Source organism: Acipenser ruthenus, chromosome 2 (genome assembly GCF_902713425.1).
Source record: "Acipenser ruthenus chromosome 2, fAciRut3.2 maternal haplotype, whole genome shotgun sequence".
NCBI lineage: Eukaryota > Metazoa > Chordata > Actinopteri > Acipenseriformes > Acipenseridae > Acipenser > Acipenser ruthenus.
This window is the reverse complement of record NC_081190.1, coordinates 3,050,299-3,072,209: the sequence shown is the minus strand read 5'-3', so window position 1 is coordinate 3,072,209 and position 21,911 is coordinate 3,050,299. Positions and strand designations below refer to the sequence as shown.

General features: G+C 42.2%; 1 protein-coding gene across 5 annotated transcripts in view; it reads left to right on the top strand.

Moving 5' to 3' along the window:
• The window catches only part of LOC117974004 (protein unc-13 homolog B-like), a 209,773-nt gene that overhangs the window by 124,395 nt on the left and 63,467 nt on the right, over positions 1 to 21,911 (top strand). Inside the window, exon 1 of one of the 5 annotated variants that reach the window (XM_058986346.1) lies at positions 11,392 to 11,494. The exons of 3 other annotated variants lie outside the window; for them this stretch is intronic. The gene's annotated coding sequence lies outside the window, so the exon portion shown is untranslated. Of the gene's footprint in view, positions 1 to 11,391; positions 11,495 to 21,911 lie in introns of those variants that run through there. One more of the 5 variants, XM_058986350.1, reaches the window with a different exon arrangement.

Sequence of the window (21,911 nt, the reverse complement as noted above, 5' to 3'; positions counted from 1 at the left end):
GAGACACTGCACACAACGTGTTAACTTACTCTAGTGCAACAAAAAATCCAGACAGTCAGAAAACGCATGTGGGTTATGTGTAGTATTTTATAATAGAATCAATGTGATACAGGTCAGATGAGAGTGGCGGATTAGAGGCGGATAAACGGGTGCGGACTGTACAGTAACATGTTGTGCTTGTTAGTTTATAGGAAGAAAGCTGCGGGTTAAAGTTCACATTGTAATCAAACATTCCAAGGTTCTATCTAGTGCCGTCAGTCAGTTTATAGTCAGATTCTGCTCCTCTGAAGTCATCATCATAATAAAAAAACATCTATATGCACATTGTTTCACTCATTTCTCAAAATAAGTTCTAAATTAATTATTCGTCTAAGCCTTGCATTCATGGAAAGATTGGATTTTTTTTGCTTTGCATTGCTAGAAAAAAAGAGTGGCCTTTTAAAAATTAATAACAAAAAAATAAATTGTTGGAAACATTTTCTTGGCAGGATTATTGAAATCGCCGGTTGTCATAGCAACCTGAGAATGTGTCTCAGCTTTACGTGTGTATGTCATAGTCAGTCTGTATAGTGCTTTGGTCAAATGCTGTGATTAACTGGAATGACGAGCACACAGTATGTACACACTAAAACAATGGGCAACAGTTCTTTCTACAAGGCCTGAAAGGGTGCTGTAGGATGTCCAATCCCTCCAGGGTTATGCAGAACAGAAGTACAATTATGTGATATCTTTTACATGGTTTATGCGTCAAAAGTGACAAATTATGCAACAATTTATGTAATATAAAATCAACAATTGTATTATTATAGTAGGAACTTTTTATACAGAAAACAAAGTTGGCTACAAATGCTGTTTGACTCGCTTGAAACTGGCTGCTGGTACTTTCATCTGATTTCTGATGGTTTTTTAATTTTCATTTTATGATGTGATCCACTGCACAGTTGCACAGACGGCAAAATACCTTTTGTCAGCACTTTTTCTAACTAAAAATGTATCCATTTCAAGAAGTGCCACAGGCTTTCATATCAGTCTGCTATCAGTCACTCACTCCCCGAGCGGGTTTCTTCACAGCTAGGCTTGTTTGCACAAGCAGTTGAAGAGCTTTTGTCTCACTTGCAGGAGTTGGGGTCCGTTCTGCTTGTTATTTGAGCACCACAGAATAAACAAGAAGGTTGCAGGAAAGTTTTTACAACAATGGGAGCGGGGGCATCCTGATGTTTCACAATTCGTTTTTTTGAACTCCTCGGCAATCTTAAGTCATTTGTTAACACAATCACAGTTGAAGCCGTCAGGGAAAGTACATGTCATCTGATGTTTTCAAAGTCTTAAGTGCGTGTCTTAAATGGGAGTCTTAGAACTGAAGTTTCGCAAGTCAAGTGAAAGTTTAAAACCTAAAAACCAAACTGCATTTGTGCATCAAAGGGAATGGGACATACCATTATTACACACATGCCGTTTTTTATAAGCTCAATACAGTGTTATTGCACCACTCAGACAAATGTATTATACATTTAGACACACATCTAGAAAGAATAAAAAAATCATCGATTAATAGACATCAACCTTTAGATTTTCCTGGCAGCCCCATTGTCGCTGCAGGTTGTAAGTGGCGAATCAGGTGTGAGTAAAACTGCATCTCATGTGAGATATCTATATCTCTATCTATATATATATATATCTCTATCTATATATATACACACACACACACACACACACACACACACACACACACACACACACACACGTACATGTGTCTGTATGGGTACGGCCCTGTGGAAGGGCGGTGGGCAATTTACTGACACAGACAAAACTTTAGTTGAAACGCCGCTCTGGCGCACTGATTTATTTTGGCCTGCAGAGGGCGCTGTTATCCGTGGCCTGAATACTGGCAATGGGAGCCAGGACCACAGAGGTACCAACACTGGTATACAGTCCGGTTGATGCCGGCGCACTCGCAGGTGCTCAAAATAATAATGAAAACAAAAGGTGAAATGAAAAGGGAAAATAAACACAGTAATAAAACTACAAAATAAAGATGCTGCTTACGCAGTGTCTCCACTGCCACTAAGCCGGTCAGCTTGGGATCTACAATGTTATGCACTATACACTGGGATGACCAAGGTTCCCCTATCACTACACACGTCCCCTCGGGTACGTAACAAGAGATTTTAATAAATGGTTTATTTATTGCTGGCTGTCTTCCTCAGCCGTGTTGCCTGTTTTGGTCGCTCGCTCCAACCGCTGGCATTCTTGCCTGGTTTATGTTTACACTGGCCTTCTCAGCCAGCGTCTCTGTGTATTCCCAATCACGACCACCCGAATGCATAACCAAGCGCGGTACTTATGGGCCGAGCAATCCTCCAAGGCCCGCCTCTCGCACCCTTTTCGCCAACACACCCTCTTCCCCATCTCTTCGTGTCATCGCCATGACTGACGGGCGGATCTTACAGGTCTGCTGCCCTCTTCCTGCAGAACCACGCATGCGCCAGACAGTCAGCACAGATCCCCCCACCCCCGTTACAGGCCTATATACTTGAATTAGTTCAATATGACGATAGAATGCAGCAACAACGTAATCACAAAAAATAAACTCATTTCAATGCATGAATTTCCTTTTGATACTTTTGCATTTGTCTGTTTGTCGTGTTTAGCATCATTATTACATTTTCTATCGGGTCTACACAGAGTCATTTAACAGATGCATCTACATGCAGTGACATGTGCGATGAGCTCCCGAAAATGCCCCCGGTGTAGTGCTGAAACTGACAAGGCTTCTTCATTCTGCAAAACAATGTGATTTGCGGTTTCGTTCGGTTTGGAATTTTATGCAAATGTCGGTTTCAGTTTGGAAAATCATAACCATTGCCTCCCTATTTCAGGGGACTCAAGTACATCCACCGACATCCTCAAATATTAGCGATAAGACAAATTGCTTTTGTGTGAACCTAGCATTCGGAATTTTTTATTATGAATGTCTCTGGATTGTGTGGGAAAATTAAACTCTCGGAGCACTAGTTACAAAGCTCTCTCTGTCTCTGTCTGTCTCTCTCTCTCTCTCTCTCTCTCTCTCTCTCTCTCTCTGTCTCTCTCTCAAGACATTGAAGATGCAGCTGAAGAATATTAAACAGCACTTTGGAAAAAGAACAGAGCTGCTGTGCTTCTGTATCTTCAGTTCTAACCCTACCCCCCCGGTCTCCAATGCGGAATTGTAATAACACGCTGGTGGCAGAAAGTGACAGAATAAGAGTATAACATAGTGCAGCTGTATTTAGAGTTGTACTGTGACCTCCTAACAGCAGCTAAAAATACATGCTGGCCCTCCCTGAAATGTACATCCTAACCGTGTGCTTGAAATGTCATTGTTGTTTGGGGGGGGGGAGGGGGGACACAACAGGAAGTTTAAAATTGCCAGGTTGTAATTGTGCTTTCAACGTGTATAACCTTTAAGTGATTGTAGCTAACATTGCAGGTCTCAAATGTGCAGTTTTGAAAGAATCACGTTATAGTAAGCATGCATTTTTATTTTAAAGCCTGATATTTGGTACTACATTAGGTTAAAACGATCTTTGTTTGCAAACCATGCTTTCAGATAGTATTGCACTTCCTTGGTCATGTCAAATTGTTCCCAAACCTTTGCAAGCTGCTTCCCTTGTTGATGTGCATGCTTTCTGTCAGTAACGTCATCTGGCCCAGAAGACACTGTTGAGGTGAAATGACCATGGAAGTGAATGTGAGTGCAACAGATTCACTGAGAGCTGAGCATAGAAACTGTGAGCTTTCTTTAACCTGATGTAGTGCCAGATATCATGTTTGAAATGGAAAAGCATAAGATTTATTACACTATGTAACACAATTTCTGTTCCTGTGTAGTAAGTGTTATTTCCTAATTGCTTATGCCTCAAAAGTATAAAAAATGGCTATTATTCCCCACAAACTTTGCTTTTGTGACCAGGACAGTGATGTTTTGAAATGTACCTATTTCCAATGAGAAAACGGGCGAATTTGTGTCTTTTCGTTCACATAAAGTCAGAAAAAAACAACATATGAATCCAAATTAACATGTATTTATACTAAAGTAATACAAAAATGACTACAAAAGATTTAGAAGTGAGTAGTTTTTTGAGATTTACGATTATACTGTAAATCACTTTCACGAATCAGCCCCCAAATGTAGTCTCCCATCATGTTCTCGTTATACTGTCCTTGGTAGCGGCGTTCAAAGTCCAGTATATCCTGGTGGAAGCGCTCGCCGTTCTCCTTGAATTTGTCAAGATGAGCATCAAGGATATGGACTTTGAGGGACATCCTACAGCCCATTGTGCCGTAGTTCTTCACCAGAATCTCAACCAGCTCCACATAGTTTTCGGCCTTGTGATTGCCCAAGAAGCCCCGAACCACTGCGACAAAGCTGTTCCAAGCCACTTTCTCCTTACTAGTGAGCTTCTTGGGGAATTCATTGCACTCCAGGATCTTCTTTATCTGTGGTCCGACGAAGACACCGGCTTTGACCTTTGCCTCAGACAGCTTAGGGAAGAAGTCTTGAAGGTACTTGAAGGCTGCCGACTCCTTATCTAGAGCTCTGACAAATTCTTTCATAAGGCCCAATTTGATGTGCAGTGGTGGCATCAGCACCTTCCGGGGGTCCACCAGTGGCTCCCACTTGACGTTGTTCCTCCCCACAGAGAACTCGTCCGTTTGGAAGGGTCCACCATGCAGAAGTAGCAGTTGCTTGAGTGGTCAGTGGGTTCCCGCCAAATTCTTGGGATAGCGAACTTCATGGTTCTCTTTTCCCCTCTGTACCATCCTACAAAAATACATTTATTTCACCCATGACTAATGTGTAAGATTCTCGCAACATTTTTCATATATGATATATTTTTTCAATAACATTGAAAATTGTAAAACATTTTAAAATGAAAAACTTTTACAATTTTAAAAATTTTAACAAATTTTATAACATAAAATTCCGAGCAACAATTGTCCATCCAGAGTTTTTTTGCAGTGCTCGCAGGTGAAATGAGGTGCCCAGGGTTTGTCTTGATCCCCGACAGGCATGCCGAAATATGCGTTGTAGGCCTCACACATCTTAGCAGATGCTTCCACGGAGTACTTTTTCGCTCTTGTCTTGATAAATTGGCCGCAGACATAGCAAAATGCGTCTGCCGGATGCTTGCAGCCTCTTGATGCCATCTCAGAAAAATGCAGATATGTATCCACTTAGGCAGCTGGAACTAAATTGAACTGGTAGGCTTAAGGCCCCTGTATTTATACTACTATTTATATTACTGGAAAGTTCTAGAAAGTTCTAGAAGTTACTCCAAGTTTACTCAGCACTGAATCTATCTGGAATGTTCTGGAAAATAGGTAAATTTCAAAATATCACTGCCTGGTCACAAAAGCAAAGTTTGTGGGGAATAATAGCCATTTTCTATACTTTTGAGGCATAAGCAATTAGGAAATAACACTTACTACCCAGGAACAAAAAAAATAATAATTGTGTTACACGGTGTTATTAAAGTAAGTTCTTTCTACAAGGCCTGAAAGGGTGCTGTAGGATGTCCAGTCCCTCCAGGGTTATGCAGAACAGAAGTACAATTATGTGATATCTTTTACATGGTTTATGCGTCAAAAGTGACAAATTATGCAACAATTTATGGAATATTAAATCAACAATTGTATTATTATAGTAGGAACTTTTTATACAGAAAACAAAGTTGGCTACAAATGCTGTTTGACTCACTTGAAACTGGCTGCTGGTACTTTCATCTGATTTCTGATGTTTTTTTAATTTCCATTTTATGATGTGATCCACTGCACAGTTGCACAGACGGCAAAATACCTTTTGTCAGCACTTTTTCTAACTAAAAATGTATCCATTTCAAGAAGTGCCACAGGCTTTCATATCAGTCTGCTGCATAATAATAATAATAATAATAATAATAATAATAATAATAATAATAATATGGTGTTTGTCACAGCAACAGGGCATGAGTGGTGCTGTGGGGAAGGGAGGACAGGGGTTCTTAAAGGCGTTAAACCTGTGAGCATCACAATACTCAAGTGTAGGTGTCTTGCGAATGTTAAAGTACAGTTCTCATACAGATACAAGATATGAATCATCGGAATCATGCGAGGGATGATTAATTATGCGATTTTCTAATGCAATCTCATAATCCTGGAGGGACTGAATGTGTCCGCACGTTTTATTCCTTGCCTCAATCATGAGGCTGTATTTTTTTCAGGGTTATCAGGGATTTCAGTTTCTGTGAAATGCACCCATTGCCATGCAACATGTAGTTCCTAGTAAAAATTCCCATTTCTGAAATAGTGTAAATATACATATCTTGTGTAACTTAAAAATAAATTCAGCAAACGTTTACCTTATTGATGCACTACCTGCTGCACTGCATTTAGGAACCTGGCAGCTGGCTGAGTTTGCTTCTCGTAAATGATTGAAGAGAGCTGCACGATTTCTTTACAATGTCCTCAACAAAAGACACCAGCTGTCTCGGTCCAGTACAAGAAGGGGACATTTCTAGTGTTGTTTTTCTTTATAATTCACGCATAGTGAAAATAGAATGTCTTTAAAACGTGGACATTAAAAAATGAAATCTTCTACAATTTAGCATTTACTGTTTTTAAGGTAAGCATTTAAATATTATGGAACGTTTGTTGTAAATTAACTCAAGAAGAAATTATCCATGTTGAACAACACAACACTATTTTAATGCTTTAATAAATATTCTGTTTTGCCATGAAATATTTTGAAACATCTATTTTTAGACCATGAAATAAGCCATTTTTACTGTGAAAAAATACAGCCTTAATCGTGAGTCCTGAAACTATAGCATACTAAATACTTTTTTATTTCTTCTGGGTTCCAATTGCAGCCTTGTTCATTAGCCTGTGATTGCAGAGAGTTTGTGCATTCAGGAAGACGCTTAGTTGATTCCATGTGCTAATTAAAAAATACAAAACAACGTCCCACCTAGTGACAACGCTTCTGTTGGAAGCAAACATCAATTTTCTGACATGCACTAGGTGTGCACAATCTACCTCCCTTTGAGTACTCCAATCAGCCAGCAAGCAGGACACTGATGAAGGATTGTGTTTCTCTGTCTCAATGCATTATAACTGTATTGGCAGGTACTTGATCTTTTCAGCTGCGTATTTTTACCGTTGATGAAGTGACGGCATTAGAACCTAAAGTCCTAAATTCATCCAGAGTGGCTACAGCTTCAGCAGTGGCAAATGAGTTCCCGTACTTTGCTTTCCTCCCCCTGCCTCTGTATCTCAACTGCCTTGATTTAGGTACTGCACAAGGTTAAAGCAATCTGTTTGCAAGCCATGCTTCCAGATAGAGCTGCAGTTCCTTGGACTCATTTCACCAGGAGGTAACTCGAATGCCTTGTCTTCATGCTGGAAGGGAGTTCCGTTGAACTTTTAACTCATGGAGACAGTATTAACTTGAAGACTTTTTGTTTTTATACACTTCGGCCTTCGTGACTGCTGAGGCCTGCGTATTTTATTGTTTACAATCTAGATTTGTCTTTATTGTAATTTGTCAAGTGTTTTTTGTAGAGTGCTTTATAACAGTAGTTTTGTGTTCAGTAGGGACAGCATGTGGAGTTGCCTCGACACAAAAAGCCCTTTTGAATATCAAAATGTGTTGTTGTTGAGGAGGGACCAGCTAAGGACAGTTCTGTCTCCATGCCCTTCCAACCCTCACCCCCTCTCTGAGAGACCGGTGCAGAGGTGCCCCACTGGCTGGGATGAGGACACTGACACCATCAATTCCTTTTAATCTCTGAAGACCTTAGCTGTAATCTCCCCGAGACACACATTTTTTGTACATGTGTCTGACAGGAGCCGAGTCAGGCATTGGCCTCCCATCAAAGTAGCCTGAGTGCATCATTGAGTCCTTCAAGATGTGTTGAACCAAGCTCTGCTTTGGGGGAGGGGAGGGGATGTGGGGATAATGGTTGCTATTATAATGAGTTAAATCGTATACCATGTTATCAATTCAAATAATGTGTTTGTTATAAACCATTTATTATTTCAAGGGCTTGTTAGAAGGTTTTTTATATATCTCAACATGCGCATCACTGTCTGAGCAAATTTGAGAGAAACAAAAAAATGATATGATACCATACTACAGTAGGTTAAAGAAAGCTGTTTGCATGTGTTTCTTCCAGGTAGTCTTATACTCCATCCTATACTCAGATTTCTCTCAAGCTTGTGAAAATACTGATTTATCTGTAGTAGAGATGAAACAGTAAAATCCACATTACAAATAGTTGTGAGCCCGCTATTTCATGATACACGGATTATCACGATAGTAGCGGTTATTTTGTAACTCCTACAGAGCGTTAAAAAAAGAAAAAAGTTCTAGCAAGAATGAAGACATATCACGAGACCGAGGAAACCACCAGCTTTCATGAGCAGAGTACTGTTATCCGGCCCCTAAAACAGAATGGAACAAATACAAACAGACACAAGAATGAAGACATATCACGAGACCGAGGAAACCACCAGCTTTCATGAGCAGAGTACTGTTATCCGGCCCCTAAAACAGAATGGAACAAATACAAACAGACACAATTTGCCACTCCCCATTTTGTTGATAAATGATTAGCACACAGGTGGAAGAAAAATCATCTTAATGACATTTTCCCAGTACAGTTTTATCATTATTAATATTTACAGAAAATTGAGACCTTGATTGAAGTCTGTCCTTAAGCTTTATTTACGCATTTATTTCAGTGTACTTAGAAACAACCCCAAAATACAAAATAAAAAGCATTGCTCTTTGCTTTCTGTAAGGCACACACCATAGTAAAAAAACTGCAAGTAACTATTCTCAATTCTTTTTTAAATAGTCTGCAAATACAACCACCACCCCAAAAGTAAAATTAAAAAGTGTAACGTTCCAGTTTATTGAAAAAAGATCCACTAAAATTACTTTACACGTATGTGTTTTTTTTTGGTTGTCATTATTTCATTTATAACTTAAGAAAACACATTTCAATACCGTTATCATTTAAGTACTGTTATCGTTTCAATACCGTTATTGTAACGGCGGGTCCCGAGGCGGGCTGTAGAGATGGGCGGGGCCAGCGGATCGAGGGGGCGTGGTCAGTGCGCTGGAATGAACGGGAGAACCCAGCCTATACTTTTGCATCCAGCGAGGTTACCTGCTGCCAGGCTGGGGTCCCACCCCCTTTCAGAATGTTCCAATCCCAGGACTGAGGCCCCTGGGCTGGGGGATATCCATCCCGCTGCCATTCAGGGAAATTCCAGCCCGGGAGCCAGTCCACGGCAACCTCTTATCTGCTGGGGCTGTGACAGCCTGGTGGACAGCTGTGCCGAATGTCTGACGAGGCGCTGTCCTAAGGGAGCTAAGGGCCTGACGCCGGGAAACTTTCAGGGGTCCGCTTGAACGGGGGAAGGCGGACCCTGCCATGTACCCCTGTCGTGGCGGAGCCAGTCAGCCCGGCGATGGTGGGGGACCACTGTCATGTTTCGGTCCGTATTGAAGGGGTGCTCTGCTCCTCCCTGGTAGACACAGGCTTGATGGTCACCCTAGTGCGGCCGGACATCCTACAGCAAAGCCGGTGGTGGCCTGCTCCGGTGGAGGTGACCACTGCCCAGTTGCGGGCGGTAACAGGGGAGCTGGCACCGGTGTGGAGTGCCCCAGTTCAAGACCCGTGCATTCTCGGGCTGGATTTCCTCCGACATATCGGCGTCCAGCTCGACCTGGTGGGGGGGCTACTCCGTATTCCTGGTGAACCAGCTGTTGTCCTGGCAGGACCCAGGACACCGGTGCCGGCTCTGGGGAGACAGTAAGTACAGAAACATCCTTCCCTGGGTCACCCAGCTAGTCACCAACTGCAGCTGGACACCACTCCTGTTCCGTCTGGGCGGATGAAGAGGACTTGCCCGTTAGGTTGATCTCGTCGAAAATCTTGTGGGGAATGCTGGATACGGGTCTGGTGGAGCCTTCTGAAAGACCCTGGATGGCCCCGGTGGTCATGGTCCCTAGAAGAACGGAGAATAGAGATTCTCATGGACTACCGGCGGTTGAACGAGGTCAATAGGAAGGACTCCTACCCCGCATAGACGAATCCCTGGACCCTCGTAACGACACTGTCGGACCCTCTCCTTAGCCTAGTGTGTCTCTGATTGACTGCTCAAGTGATTCTAATTGCACAGCTCTAGAGGCTCCAGCACTCCCCTTCCTCTCCACCAGGGAAGGAAAGAGAGATTAGAGGTCCTGTTGACAGTCTAATTGCACACTCTGTCATTCACATTTTCTCTCACACCTCCCTCCCTCACACACCACTCTCCATGTCAGTGTCTCCCCTCAATCCTCAGGTCCGATTACCTTATTATCTAAGAAAAAAGACAAATTCATGCAGTAAACTGAGGGTTTTTTACTTTTTGGGTTAAATAACACACTATGGATAATGGTGCATGAATTTGTAAGTTCCCAGCTAAATTGAATTGCTGCCTCTTCTGTCCTTTTCATCACCTCTCTCTCTCTCTCTGCTCTCTCTTTCCTCGCCCAGTGTCTCATTCCCTATTGTATTTTGTTCACTATCAATTTCTCTCTTTCTACTTCCCACTGGACTAATTCAGCTGATGCAGTGGGCAGTGCTGTGGACCCCTGAGCCGGGGACTTGTAGTGTACCTCCTTGTTTTTTTAGCCTGCTAGGTGATGCATATATCTGGAGAACAGCTTTTATGCAAATTGTGGTAAAACCTGGTTGGGATATTCTTTAGAACAACATTTTGGGAGGATGACAGTCTGGAGATGTCAGGAGTAACCTGCCTGTATGCAAAATGTATTTTGTGGTGAGGGGGGGGGGGTGTATGTCAACATAAGAGAAATGATCCGAGGATATTGCATTGTAAAAGCAGCGTGTCAAATGAGATGGCATTGTGTTTGAGTGGGAGTATGCATGGCACTGTGTGTGTGTGTGTGTGTGTGTGTGTGTGTGTGTGTGTGTGTGTGAGAGAGACAGAGAGAGAAGAAGAGTGCTGAACTGCTCTGGATTGGATTGTATGCACTGTATCATTGCCTGCATGCTTTGATGCTGGTGGAACTGAACGTTCCACTGGGCGGCTGGGTTTTTTTGGCACATGCCCCTCAGCGCTCTCTCTCTCTCTCTCTCTCTCTCTCTCTGTCTCTCTCTCTCTCTCTCTCTCTCTGTCTCTCTCTCTCGATGGCTTATTGCTAGAGAAAGCTATGCATGTGCTGCACAGACCCTGTTTCATCCTAACCCTTGGAATCAATCTGCATTTACTTACCTTGGAAAATGGGCTGAGAAATTAAATGAAGGTTTTCATTTTTTTTCTTTCTTTGTTTTTTCTTCTATTTTTTTTCCCCACCAAGTAAGTGTGTACGAACGCCATGGGAAGCATGCATAATTCTTGAAATTTTAATTCTGAATACAAATACTGAATTCTAGAACTGAACTCACGACTTGGCTTGGTAAGTTTTGTGTCGTGTCGTCGTGTCGCTGGAAGTCTTCAGTGTGTCTACACTATGTGCTGTACCATATCCTGCCTGGATTTTGAGGCTCAGTTAATAGTTGGCTTGTATAAGGGAGGCTATTTTTTTTATAGAAATTCTACTGTAAAAGCAACAGTAGGAATTAGGGTAATAAAATAAGCTTCTGATAAAATCTAATTCTGAATACTGTTGTAAGAGTGTTTTTTTCTCCTTTCCCCACAAAAGTTGCTTTAAATTGTCTTGCTTTAAAATGTGAAAGCATTTGGAAAGGTGCTGACATTAAAGTGACTAAACCCATTCGCGCATTGCTGTAAATAAATTTGAGCTGGAGTCACATTTTAGCAGTTATTTATTATTATACAGTACAGTTTATATGAATCAGCCCCTGGTCTGTATTAATGGAATGTGTTTTACCTAATTGATCTTGTGGGAGGCTGATTAACCAGTCACCCCTGAGATTAGTAATAACTAAACACGCTGGAGCACCAATACCCAAACCTGGTATCTGGCAGTACTATCTCACTGTGAGTGAATTAGGCAACACCTGTTCCTTTATGCTGCGTTTGCAATAACTCATCTACCGGCTTACAGCAGCTGGTCCAGATGTGCAAAACATTGCAATTACAATGCCTTGGAACCATTTTTTAATCATTATTTTCTTTTAAAGTTTAAAGTACCCATCTCGTTTTTCATGTGCGTCGCTGGGGACAGCAGACATCCATTCAACCATTACATTAGGCATAGTAAACTATTAATGTTGTAGCACAGCCTACAACACAACCAGTAACACCATACGGAAATAACATGCTGTTTCTTAAAATACAGCCAGTAATTCTTAATACGTGAATAACATGCTGTTTCTTAAAATACAACCAGTAATTCTTAATACGTGAATAACATGCTGTTTCTTAAAATACAAGCAGTAATTCTTAATACGTGAATAACATGCTGTTTCTTAAAATACAGCCAGTAATTCTTAATACGTGAATAACATGCTGTTTCTTAAAATACAGCCAGTAATTCTTAATACGTGAATAACATGCTGTTTCTTAAAATACAACCAGTAATTCTTAATACGTGAGTAACATGCTGTTTCTTAAAATACAGCCAGTAATTCTTAATACGTGAATAACATGCTGTTTCTTAAAATACAACCAGTAATTCTTAATACGTGAATAACATGCTGTTTCTTAAAATACAAGCAGTAATTCTTAATACGTGAATAACATGCTGTTTCTTAAAATACAGCCAGTAATTCTTAATACGTGAATAACATGCTGTTTCTTAAAATACAGCCAGTAATTCTTAATACGTAAATAACATGCTGTTTCTTAAGTCAGCATAACAGTCTTTACTCTTCACTAATCAATTACATACATGCATACATACTGTAAATATATCTACTAAAAAATACTTAAAGCTACTTAAAATAATTAAAAGAAGTACTTAAAAGTACTATACTAGTTTTTGTCGTAATTAAAAGTTAAACATAAATATGTAATTCTAAATAATAAGTAAACAGCTTGTTTAGCTGTAGTCGTAATTCAGGGTTTTAAAGTGGTGTTGAATTGATACACATGATATTAGTGACGACAAAAAAAGAATAAAACATTCAAGCAAATAAAATCTTCCTATTTCATTCACTTTGAACTACATTCGTAGTTACTTGGTACCTCAGTTAACGTTTTGTTCAGTAGAGTAAGAGGACTTTTGATGTTGATGTAAATATGAGTAAAGGTGGTATTTCTAGAGTACACTGATGCTGAAATGGGTGTTGCTTTTTGTGCTTATTAATGTTTTAAGTTGTCTCCCAATGGCATGCTTAATTCTTCACTTGAGATTTATATAGTGCAGTAACTAAGCAGTAGTTTAACTATAAGCTTGCACACATTAAACTCCCTCTATGCAGCCGTTATTTTAAAGTGTTACCATTGCAGCTTCTTTAAAGAGTAGTTTCGCCGAGTTGCTTATTGACTTGTGCAATGGGCTTTTTACACAATCATTCTGTTTTTCGTAACACAGATTGTGTGGGATTTATAGCCTAGCATTCGTTCCTATCCCAAGTGGAGATATAGTGGAGGCTTACTGTACATAGTTACTGCATTTACATGTATATGTGTATCTTGAGATTGGCTTATCTGATTGTGATGAAAAATAGTCAAGAAGACAGATGTTTCGGCTAGTGCCTGCTTTAGTGACTGTATTCTTTAGTACAAAGTCATAGGGAGTCGTATGGAGATAAGGAGGTGTCCACCCGTCACACTTTACCTGTCTCCATATCCATACTGTGGATGTAGGTCATGGTGGAGACTGTAGCTCCAGTTGTCTGTTTCCAGCTGCGGTGAGGGTTGTGTGTGCTGCTGACATACAGTACCTATTACCTTGTGATTTATAGTATTTTACTAGCACAGCTAACTGCTTGGGAGGGGGTGTGCTGGGCTAACCACTAAATTCAGTCTCAGTCAACCCTCCCATCCCTGAGGACCAGGAGCCTGAGGCAGCAGCATTAGCTAGGGTTCCACGCAGCAGATTGCTTTGGGATCCAGTCGTAGCATCATTTGGGGATGGAATTGATATTAGATTAATAGCTCACTACAGGGATACCTTGTTGAATGCAATAGCTGATCACCAGTTAAGATACAGAAGACCTTAAATCAATGTGCATCACTCTCACTCATTTACTGCAAATTCACAGTAGCTTGCAAGCATGGGGGGGGCTGTGCTAATTATGAAAGGGAGTGGGGGAGAGTGACCCGACCCGACCCGACCCAACGCTCCTGGCTTTAATCATCAGCGCTGATGCTGCGTTACATTGAGGCCATTTAATCAAAGTCCACAGCTGGGGACCTGTCTATGAATCATAAATCTGCAATAAAAATGTCTGTGCTGAGATATGGGTGATGAATGTGGAAGGCATTGACAGTATGATTTTGAATATAAAAAGCCCCCTGTGTCCTGTGCATGTCCTGTTCTATGTCACAGCCTTCTGCTTCCTGTTAATATTGCCTTGCATTAGCCACAACCACGTTCTCTCTGTGCTTGTGATCGCCGTGTGGTTTAAATGTTTTGCAGCATTATTTAAATGAGTTCTGTGTTGCTGGAGCACAGGTAGGCTGGTAATATAGAGAGCCTCCGCTCCAGAAATGTTTTATTGGTGGCAGCTTCAGTCCGTGTCAGCAACCTCAGTAAGAGCTTCCCCATTCCCCCTTGGCATCAGCCTGCCCATTCAGCCCTGTGCCTCTCTTAAGCAGAGACTGCTTTGTGCTGAACTGTGTGATTTGAGCTAATGCCCACTGGGGTTAAATTGAGAGCACCAAACTCCGGTGATCTGAGCCTGATTCAAACCCAGGCTGTCAGAGGTAGAGGAGGTGAAAGGTTATTGAGTTATCCCCTGTACATTCTCCCCTGGGAGCCAGGGGGTCTTTTGCTACACCAGCCAGACAGAGCAGAGGGGAGGGTTCACCTTTCATGGAAACACCATTTTTTTGTATTGATATTTTTGTAATTGTATTATATTTTTTATATTAAGAAAGTATTTATATATATTATAAATTATATATTAAGAGTTCAAACAATAAAAACTAAGAAAATGAATGTGAAGCTACTGGCTCTTTAAAGGGTTAAATCCGAGACCTAACTAACCCTTACAGTATGATCATCCCGGCTACACAATCACTGTGACAGGAGGAAAAATGCTTGGACTTCATACCTTTTTTTCCCCTATTATTTTAAATGACTGATATTATATCAATAAAGTGAACAGATGTGTTCTCCACAACCCAGACATCCCAGCTGGGTTTTACTATAAATATTATTTTATTAGTTTAGTGCCTTATTGCACCTTGCCAGAGACTGCAGTACAGTATGTTAGTGTCTTATATAATGTTTATTTAGCAGACGCCTTTATCCAAGGCGACTTACAGAGACTCGGGTGACACGCAACCATGAATTATAAGTTATAAAGCTGCAATATCTTGCAGCAATCATGATCAATCATGATAATTGTAATCACAATTGGAAGATTTTGGTCGTTTTTGAACCAGATTTATTTATTTATTTATTTATCATAGAAAGTATACCAACTAAAACCCATACATCCAGACCCCTGTTTGTAACCTACAAGTGAAGCTGCAAGCACAACGTTAAATGCATTAAAAAGATGTTGCATTAGTTGTGTGGATGCAGCAGCTGCAGCAGTTGTATTGTTCCCTAATGGATAAAGTGTGCTGTCAGTGTGTGTAGTGAATGGGATCACTCGTGAGTAAGATGGATTCTCTGCTGGCTGTTGTGTGTGCGCGCTGGTATTTCTAGGTTGCAAATAGCTACAAGCACACTGTCATGCACTCCTTTGTTGCGCTGCTTTAATTCAGGGTTGCTGCGGACGAGGTGCGAGTCTCAGACAGCAGAGCCGGGAGAGGAGAGCGAGTGCCCTGCTGAGAGGGAGGGAATCTCTCCTCCTGCCGCACTCCTCAGATCCTCCTGCTCACTGTCACAGTTATTAGCTAATATATAATCTTAACCAGCTGCTTCTCACACTCCAGGTGCCACCTCTTTCCCTTTCTTTCTCTGCATTTCTACTCTAGTATTTTGTTGCAAGCAGAATGAGTACAAAGCTTAATGTATAGATCTACTGTACAAAGATGTAAAGAATCGTTTAATAGCTGTCAGTGAGCAGCTGCTGTGGAAACGGTTCCTGTGCTTTGGGCCGCTGCAGGAATGTAGGTTTCTGTGCTCTCCCAGGAACAGGAGGTTCATTAGAAAGCAGTGTTTAGTGCACCTGTTGGAGGTTGGCCATTGGAAATGGTGGACGGTCATTTGTCATTTCTCAGCTGCTTGAGATGACTGGTCCTTGGTGATAAACAGGCCTGCCTGGCACCACAATACAGGAAGGAAAGCAGTTCAATAATTGAATAGTACGATGCTGTACACGGAAATGTTAATTGCTAAGCCATGACACGCAAATTAGTCCCTTAAGAACTGATATGCAGATTGCTTACACCATAGTCTCTCTCTCTCTCTTCTAAAGAGCTTGCTAAACTCTCTCGATTTAGTTTTGTACATTGTGGTTCTTCACTATACAGGTTCACAGAACCCACCATTGAGCGACACCCTCCACACTGCATGCCAGCACTTTCTCTAGCCAGTGAGCTATACCCTGTCCACACTTGTATCGGCACCATACTGATACAATTAGTTTGGGTTTAGAATATACCGATACAATACCACTTTCTGTCCTAACTCACTTTTCAACACCAGTACAAGACCAATATTGTTGTGGTATACCTGTTCACGTTTCAGCTGGTTGATATCGATACACTACATCAAAGATATTCTGTATACACCAAGATGCTTAACTCCACTCATTCTCTAACAGGACCTCTCTGTGGGATATAGAGAGCTCGGGAGGAGATTTTCTGCTGACCGTCAGTGGAGCAGAGTCGGATTGAGCTGCTTTGAGCTTATTTTATCAATGTGAAGTCTATTTTACTCTTGTCCAGGGTGTCTTGATGACAAGCATAACCTGTGGTGATGGTGACATGTTGTAATCTATATGAAAAATGCACTTTTTTAATGCAGTACCAGAGATGGTGCATTTCACACAGTACAGAGTAGACGGGGTCAATTATAAAACAGAGATGAGCGTTTCACACAGTACAGAGTAGACAGGGTCAATTATAAAACAGAGATGAGCGTTTCACACAGTACAGAGTAGACGGGGTCAATTATAAAACAGAGATGAACGTTTCACACAGTACAGAGTAGACGGGGTCAATAATAAAACAGAGATGAACGTTTCACACAGTACAGAGTAGACGGGTACAATTATAAAACAGAGATGAGCGTTTCACACAGTACAGAGTAGACGGGGTCAATTATAAAACAGAGATGAGCGTTTCACACAGTACAGAGTAGACGGGGTCAATTATAAAACAGAGATGAGCGTTTCACACAGTACAGAGTAGACGGGTGCAATTATAAAACAGAGATGAGCGTTTCACACAGTACAGAGTAGACGGGTGCAATTATAAAACAGAGATGAGCGTTTCACACAGTACAGAGTAGACGGGTGCAATTATAAAACAGAGATGAGCGTTTCACACAGTACAGAGTAGACGGGTGCAATTATAAAACCGAGATGAGCGTTTCACACAGTACAGAGTAGACGGGGTCAATTATAAAACCGAGATGAGCGTTTCACACAGTACAGAGTAGACGGGGTCAATTATAAAACAGAGATGAGCGTTTCACACAGTACAGAGTAGACAGGTGCAATTATAAAACAGAGATGAGCGTTTCACACAGTACAGAGTAGACGGGTGCAATTATAAAACAGAGATGAGCGTTTCACACAGTACAGAGTAGACGGGTGCAATTATAAAACAGAGATGAGCGTTTCACACAGTACAGAGTAGACGGGGTCAATTATAAAACAGAGATGAGCGTTTCACACAGTACAGAGTAGACGGGTGCAATTATAAAACAGAGATGAGCGTTTCACACAGTACAGAGTAGACGGGGTCAATTATAAAACAGAGATGAGCGTTTCACACAGTACAGAGTAGACGGGTGCAATTATAAAACAGAGATGAGCGTTTCACACAGTACAGAGTAGACGGGTGCAATTATAAAACAGAGATGAGCGTTTCACACAGTACAGAGTAGACAGGTGCAATTATAAAACAGAGATGAGCGTTTCACACAGTACAGAGTAGACGGGGTCAATTATAAAACAGAGATGAGCGTTTCACACAGTACAGAGTAGACGGGTGCAATTATAAAACAGAGATGAGCGTTTCACACAGTACAGAGTAGACGGGGTCAATTATAAAACAGAGATGAGCGTTTCACACAGTACAGAGTAGACGGGTGCAATTATAAAACAGAGATGAGCGTTTCACACAGTACAGAGTAGACGGGTGCAATTATAAAACAGAGATGAGCGTTTCACACAGTACAGAGTAGACAGGTGCAATTATAAAACAGAGATGAGCGTTTCACACAGTACAGAGTAGACGGGTGCAATTATAAAACTTGGATTTATTGGTATTAGCTGTCAGTTTTTTTTTTTTTAGTTTTTAACCATTTATTCAAATTTCACTTCGATCATTTACAATTATAAATTATCTCTAAATATAAAACCCTCTACAGTAATAAAACAAGCATGCCGGAAGTACAGGCGGAGTTCAGAATCTTGGTAATATCTTTTGTGTAAGTTTGCTGCGCTTGCCTCAGACTCATCCATTCTGTTGTCATTCCGATCCACCTGTCCACACTTGATTTGTTCCGAGTCATATCGCAACTGTACTGGTAGGAAACTTGTTCTTGACTGTGTTTCGTATTGATACTGTTATACTGGTACAACGCCAGTCACAACTCCAGTGTGAACAGATGTTGCAATACTGTTCTGCAGCGATACCGGTATAAAATGTAAGTGTAAGCAGGGCTTTAGACCCTCTACCTTCCACACTGCAGCCCAGCACTTTCTCTAACCAGTGAGCCACACAACACCACTACCTTCCACACTGCAGCCCAGCACTTTCTCTAACCAGTGAGCTACACAACACCACTACCTTCCACACTGCAGCCCAGCACTTTCTCTAACCAGTGAGCTTCACACCACTACCTTCCACACTGCAGCCCAGGGCTTTCTCTAACCAGTGAGCTACACAACACCACTACCTTCCACACCGCAGCCCAGCGCTTTCTCTAACCAGTGAGCTACACAACACCACTACCTTCCACACCGCAGCCCAGCGCTTTACATTCTAAATTAGTCTAAACGTAATTTGGAATGAGAACTTAACAAGAAAAAGAACAAATGAAGATAGAGTCTGTGTGCTGTATGAAGAAGCTGAGCCTGTGTGGTTGACAGGGAGTAGAACAGCACAGTGTAATGATTAGATGTGGTTTTTATTTTTCCCTGGTTTGGTTGCCATGGCTGCCATTAAGGTACTTATGGCCCTTGTGCTGTTGATGTTTCTGGCCCTCGTACACTGTTCTGTATTTGTGTGGAAGGTAGATACCCAGTACACCATGGGGTCTGTTTTAATGATCTAATTATCGTCACTCTTTGACGCTGCAGTTTTCCCCCAGGGGTGATTTTATTGATCCACTTACTACCTTTTCCAAATACAGTATAAATACTGTGGATTGAGGACAGCAATGTTAAGATCTGCTGCTGTGGAGATAATTAAAACAGACTTCCCCACTGTCTCTTAATACAGTCCAAATGCTTGTGTGTCTCTAGTGATGCCCTCGCTTTTCTAGCGTCAAAATCCAAATTAAAGTTCACTTCTAACAAAAAAAGCGCCTTTTTTTCAGCCCGAGACACATCACATCATCGACCACTGCGCACAGTAAAAGATGCAATGCTTGCTTGTTTCAGCTGAGACGCCTCACACCCCCTCCACTGCGCACAGTAAAAGATGCAATGCTTGTTTGTTTCAGCTGAGATGCCTCGCATCCCCTCCACTGCGCACAGTAAAAGATGCAGTGCTTGCTTGTTTCAGCTGAGACGCCTCACACCCCCTCCACTGCGCACAGTAAAAGATGCAATGCTTGTTTGTTTCAGCTGAGACGCCTCACATCCCCTCCACTGCGCACAGTAAAAGATGCAATGCTTGTTTGTTTCAGCTGAGACGCCTCGCACCCCCTCCACTGCGCACAGTAAAAGATGCAATGCTTGTTTGTTTCAGCTGAGACGCCTCACATCCCCTCCACTGCGCACAGTAAAAGATGCAATGCTTGTTTGTTTCAGCTGAGACGCCTCACGCCCCCTCCACTGCGCACAGTAAAAGATGCAATGCTTGCTTGTTTCAGCTGAGACGCCTCACATCCCCTCCACTGCGCACAGTAAAAGATGCAATGCTTGCTTGTTTCAGCTGAGACGCCTCGCACCCCCTCCACTGCGCACAGTAAAAGATGCAATGCTTGTTTGTTTCAGCTGAGACGCCTCACACCCCCTCCACTGCGCACAGTAAAAGATGCAATGCTTGTTTGTTTCAGTCGAGACGCCTCACATCCCCTCCACTGCGCACAGTAAAAGATGCAATGCTTGCTTGTTTCAGCTGAGACGCCTCACACCCCCTCCACTGCGCACAGTAAAAGATGCAATGCTTGTTTGTTTCAGCTGAGACGCCTCACATCCCCTCCACTGCGCACAGTAAAAGATGCAATGCTTGTTTGTTTCAGCTGAGACGCCTCACACCCCCTCCACTGCGCACAGTAAAAGATGCAATGCTTGCTTGTTTCAGCTGAGACGCCTCACACCCCCTCCACTGCGCACAGTAAAAGATGCAATGCTTGCTTGTTTCAGCTGAGACGCCTCGCATCCCCTCCACTGCGCACAGTAAAAGATGCAATGCTTGCTTGTTTCAGCTGAGACGCCTCGCATCCCCTCCACTGCGCACAGTAAAAGATGCAATGCTTGTTTGTTTCAGCTGGGACGCCTCACACCCCCTCCACTGCGCACAGTAAAAGATGCAGTGCTTGTTTGTTTCAGCTGAGACGCCTCACACCCCCTCCACTGCGCACAGTAAAAGATGCAATGCTTGTTTGTTTCAGCTGAGACGCCTCACATCCCCTCCACTGCGCACAGTAAAAGATGCAGTGCTTGTTTGTTTCAGTCGAGACGCCTCGCATCCCCTCCACTGCGCACAGTAAAAGATGCAATGCTTGTTTGTTTCAGCTGAGACGCCTCACATCCCCTCCACTGCGCACAGTAAAAGATGCAGTGCTTGTTTGTTTCAGTCGAGACGCCTCACACCCCCTCCACTGCGCACAGTAAATGATGCAGTGCTTGCTTGTTTCAGCTGAGACGCCTCACACCCCCTCCACTGCGCACAGTAAAAGATGCAATGCTTGTTTGTTTCAGCTGAGACGCCTCACATCCCCTCCACTGCGCACAGTAAAAGATGCAATGCTTGTTTGTTTCAGCTGAGACGCCTCACACCCCCTCCACTGCGCACAGTAAAAGATGCAATGCTTGTTTGTTTCAGCTGAGACGCCTCACATCCCCTCCACTGCGCACAGTAAAAGATGCAATGCTTGCTTGTTTCAGCTGAGACGCCTCACACCCCCTCCACTGCGCACAGTAAAAGATGCAATGCTTGTTTGTTTTTTTTGCCACATTCTGTATTTTCTTCCAGAGTAGCAGATGGGTGCTTGCATTTCAGATGATTGAGCATTTAAGTAATTGATTTACAAGACAAAATACTTCAGAGATTACATTGCACGGTGGTCTAGTTTAACTTTTTTTCAAAATATTTCCAAGCATTTTTTTTTTTTAATTTTTTTAAAAGATGCCATTTTCACTGCTCATGTACTCCCTTAGCCAATAGCAGAGCTAGGTAAGGAAGAACCCGTCTCCTGTCAGTTATCAGTGAGGGGACCATTG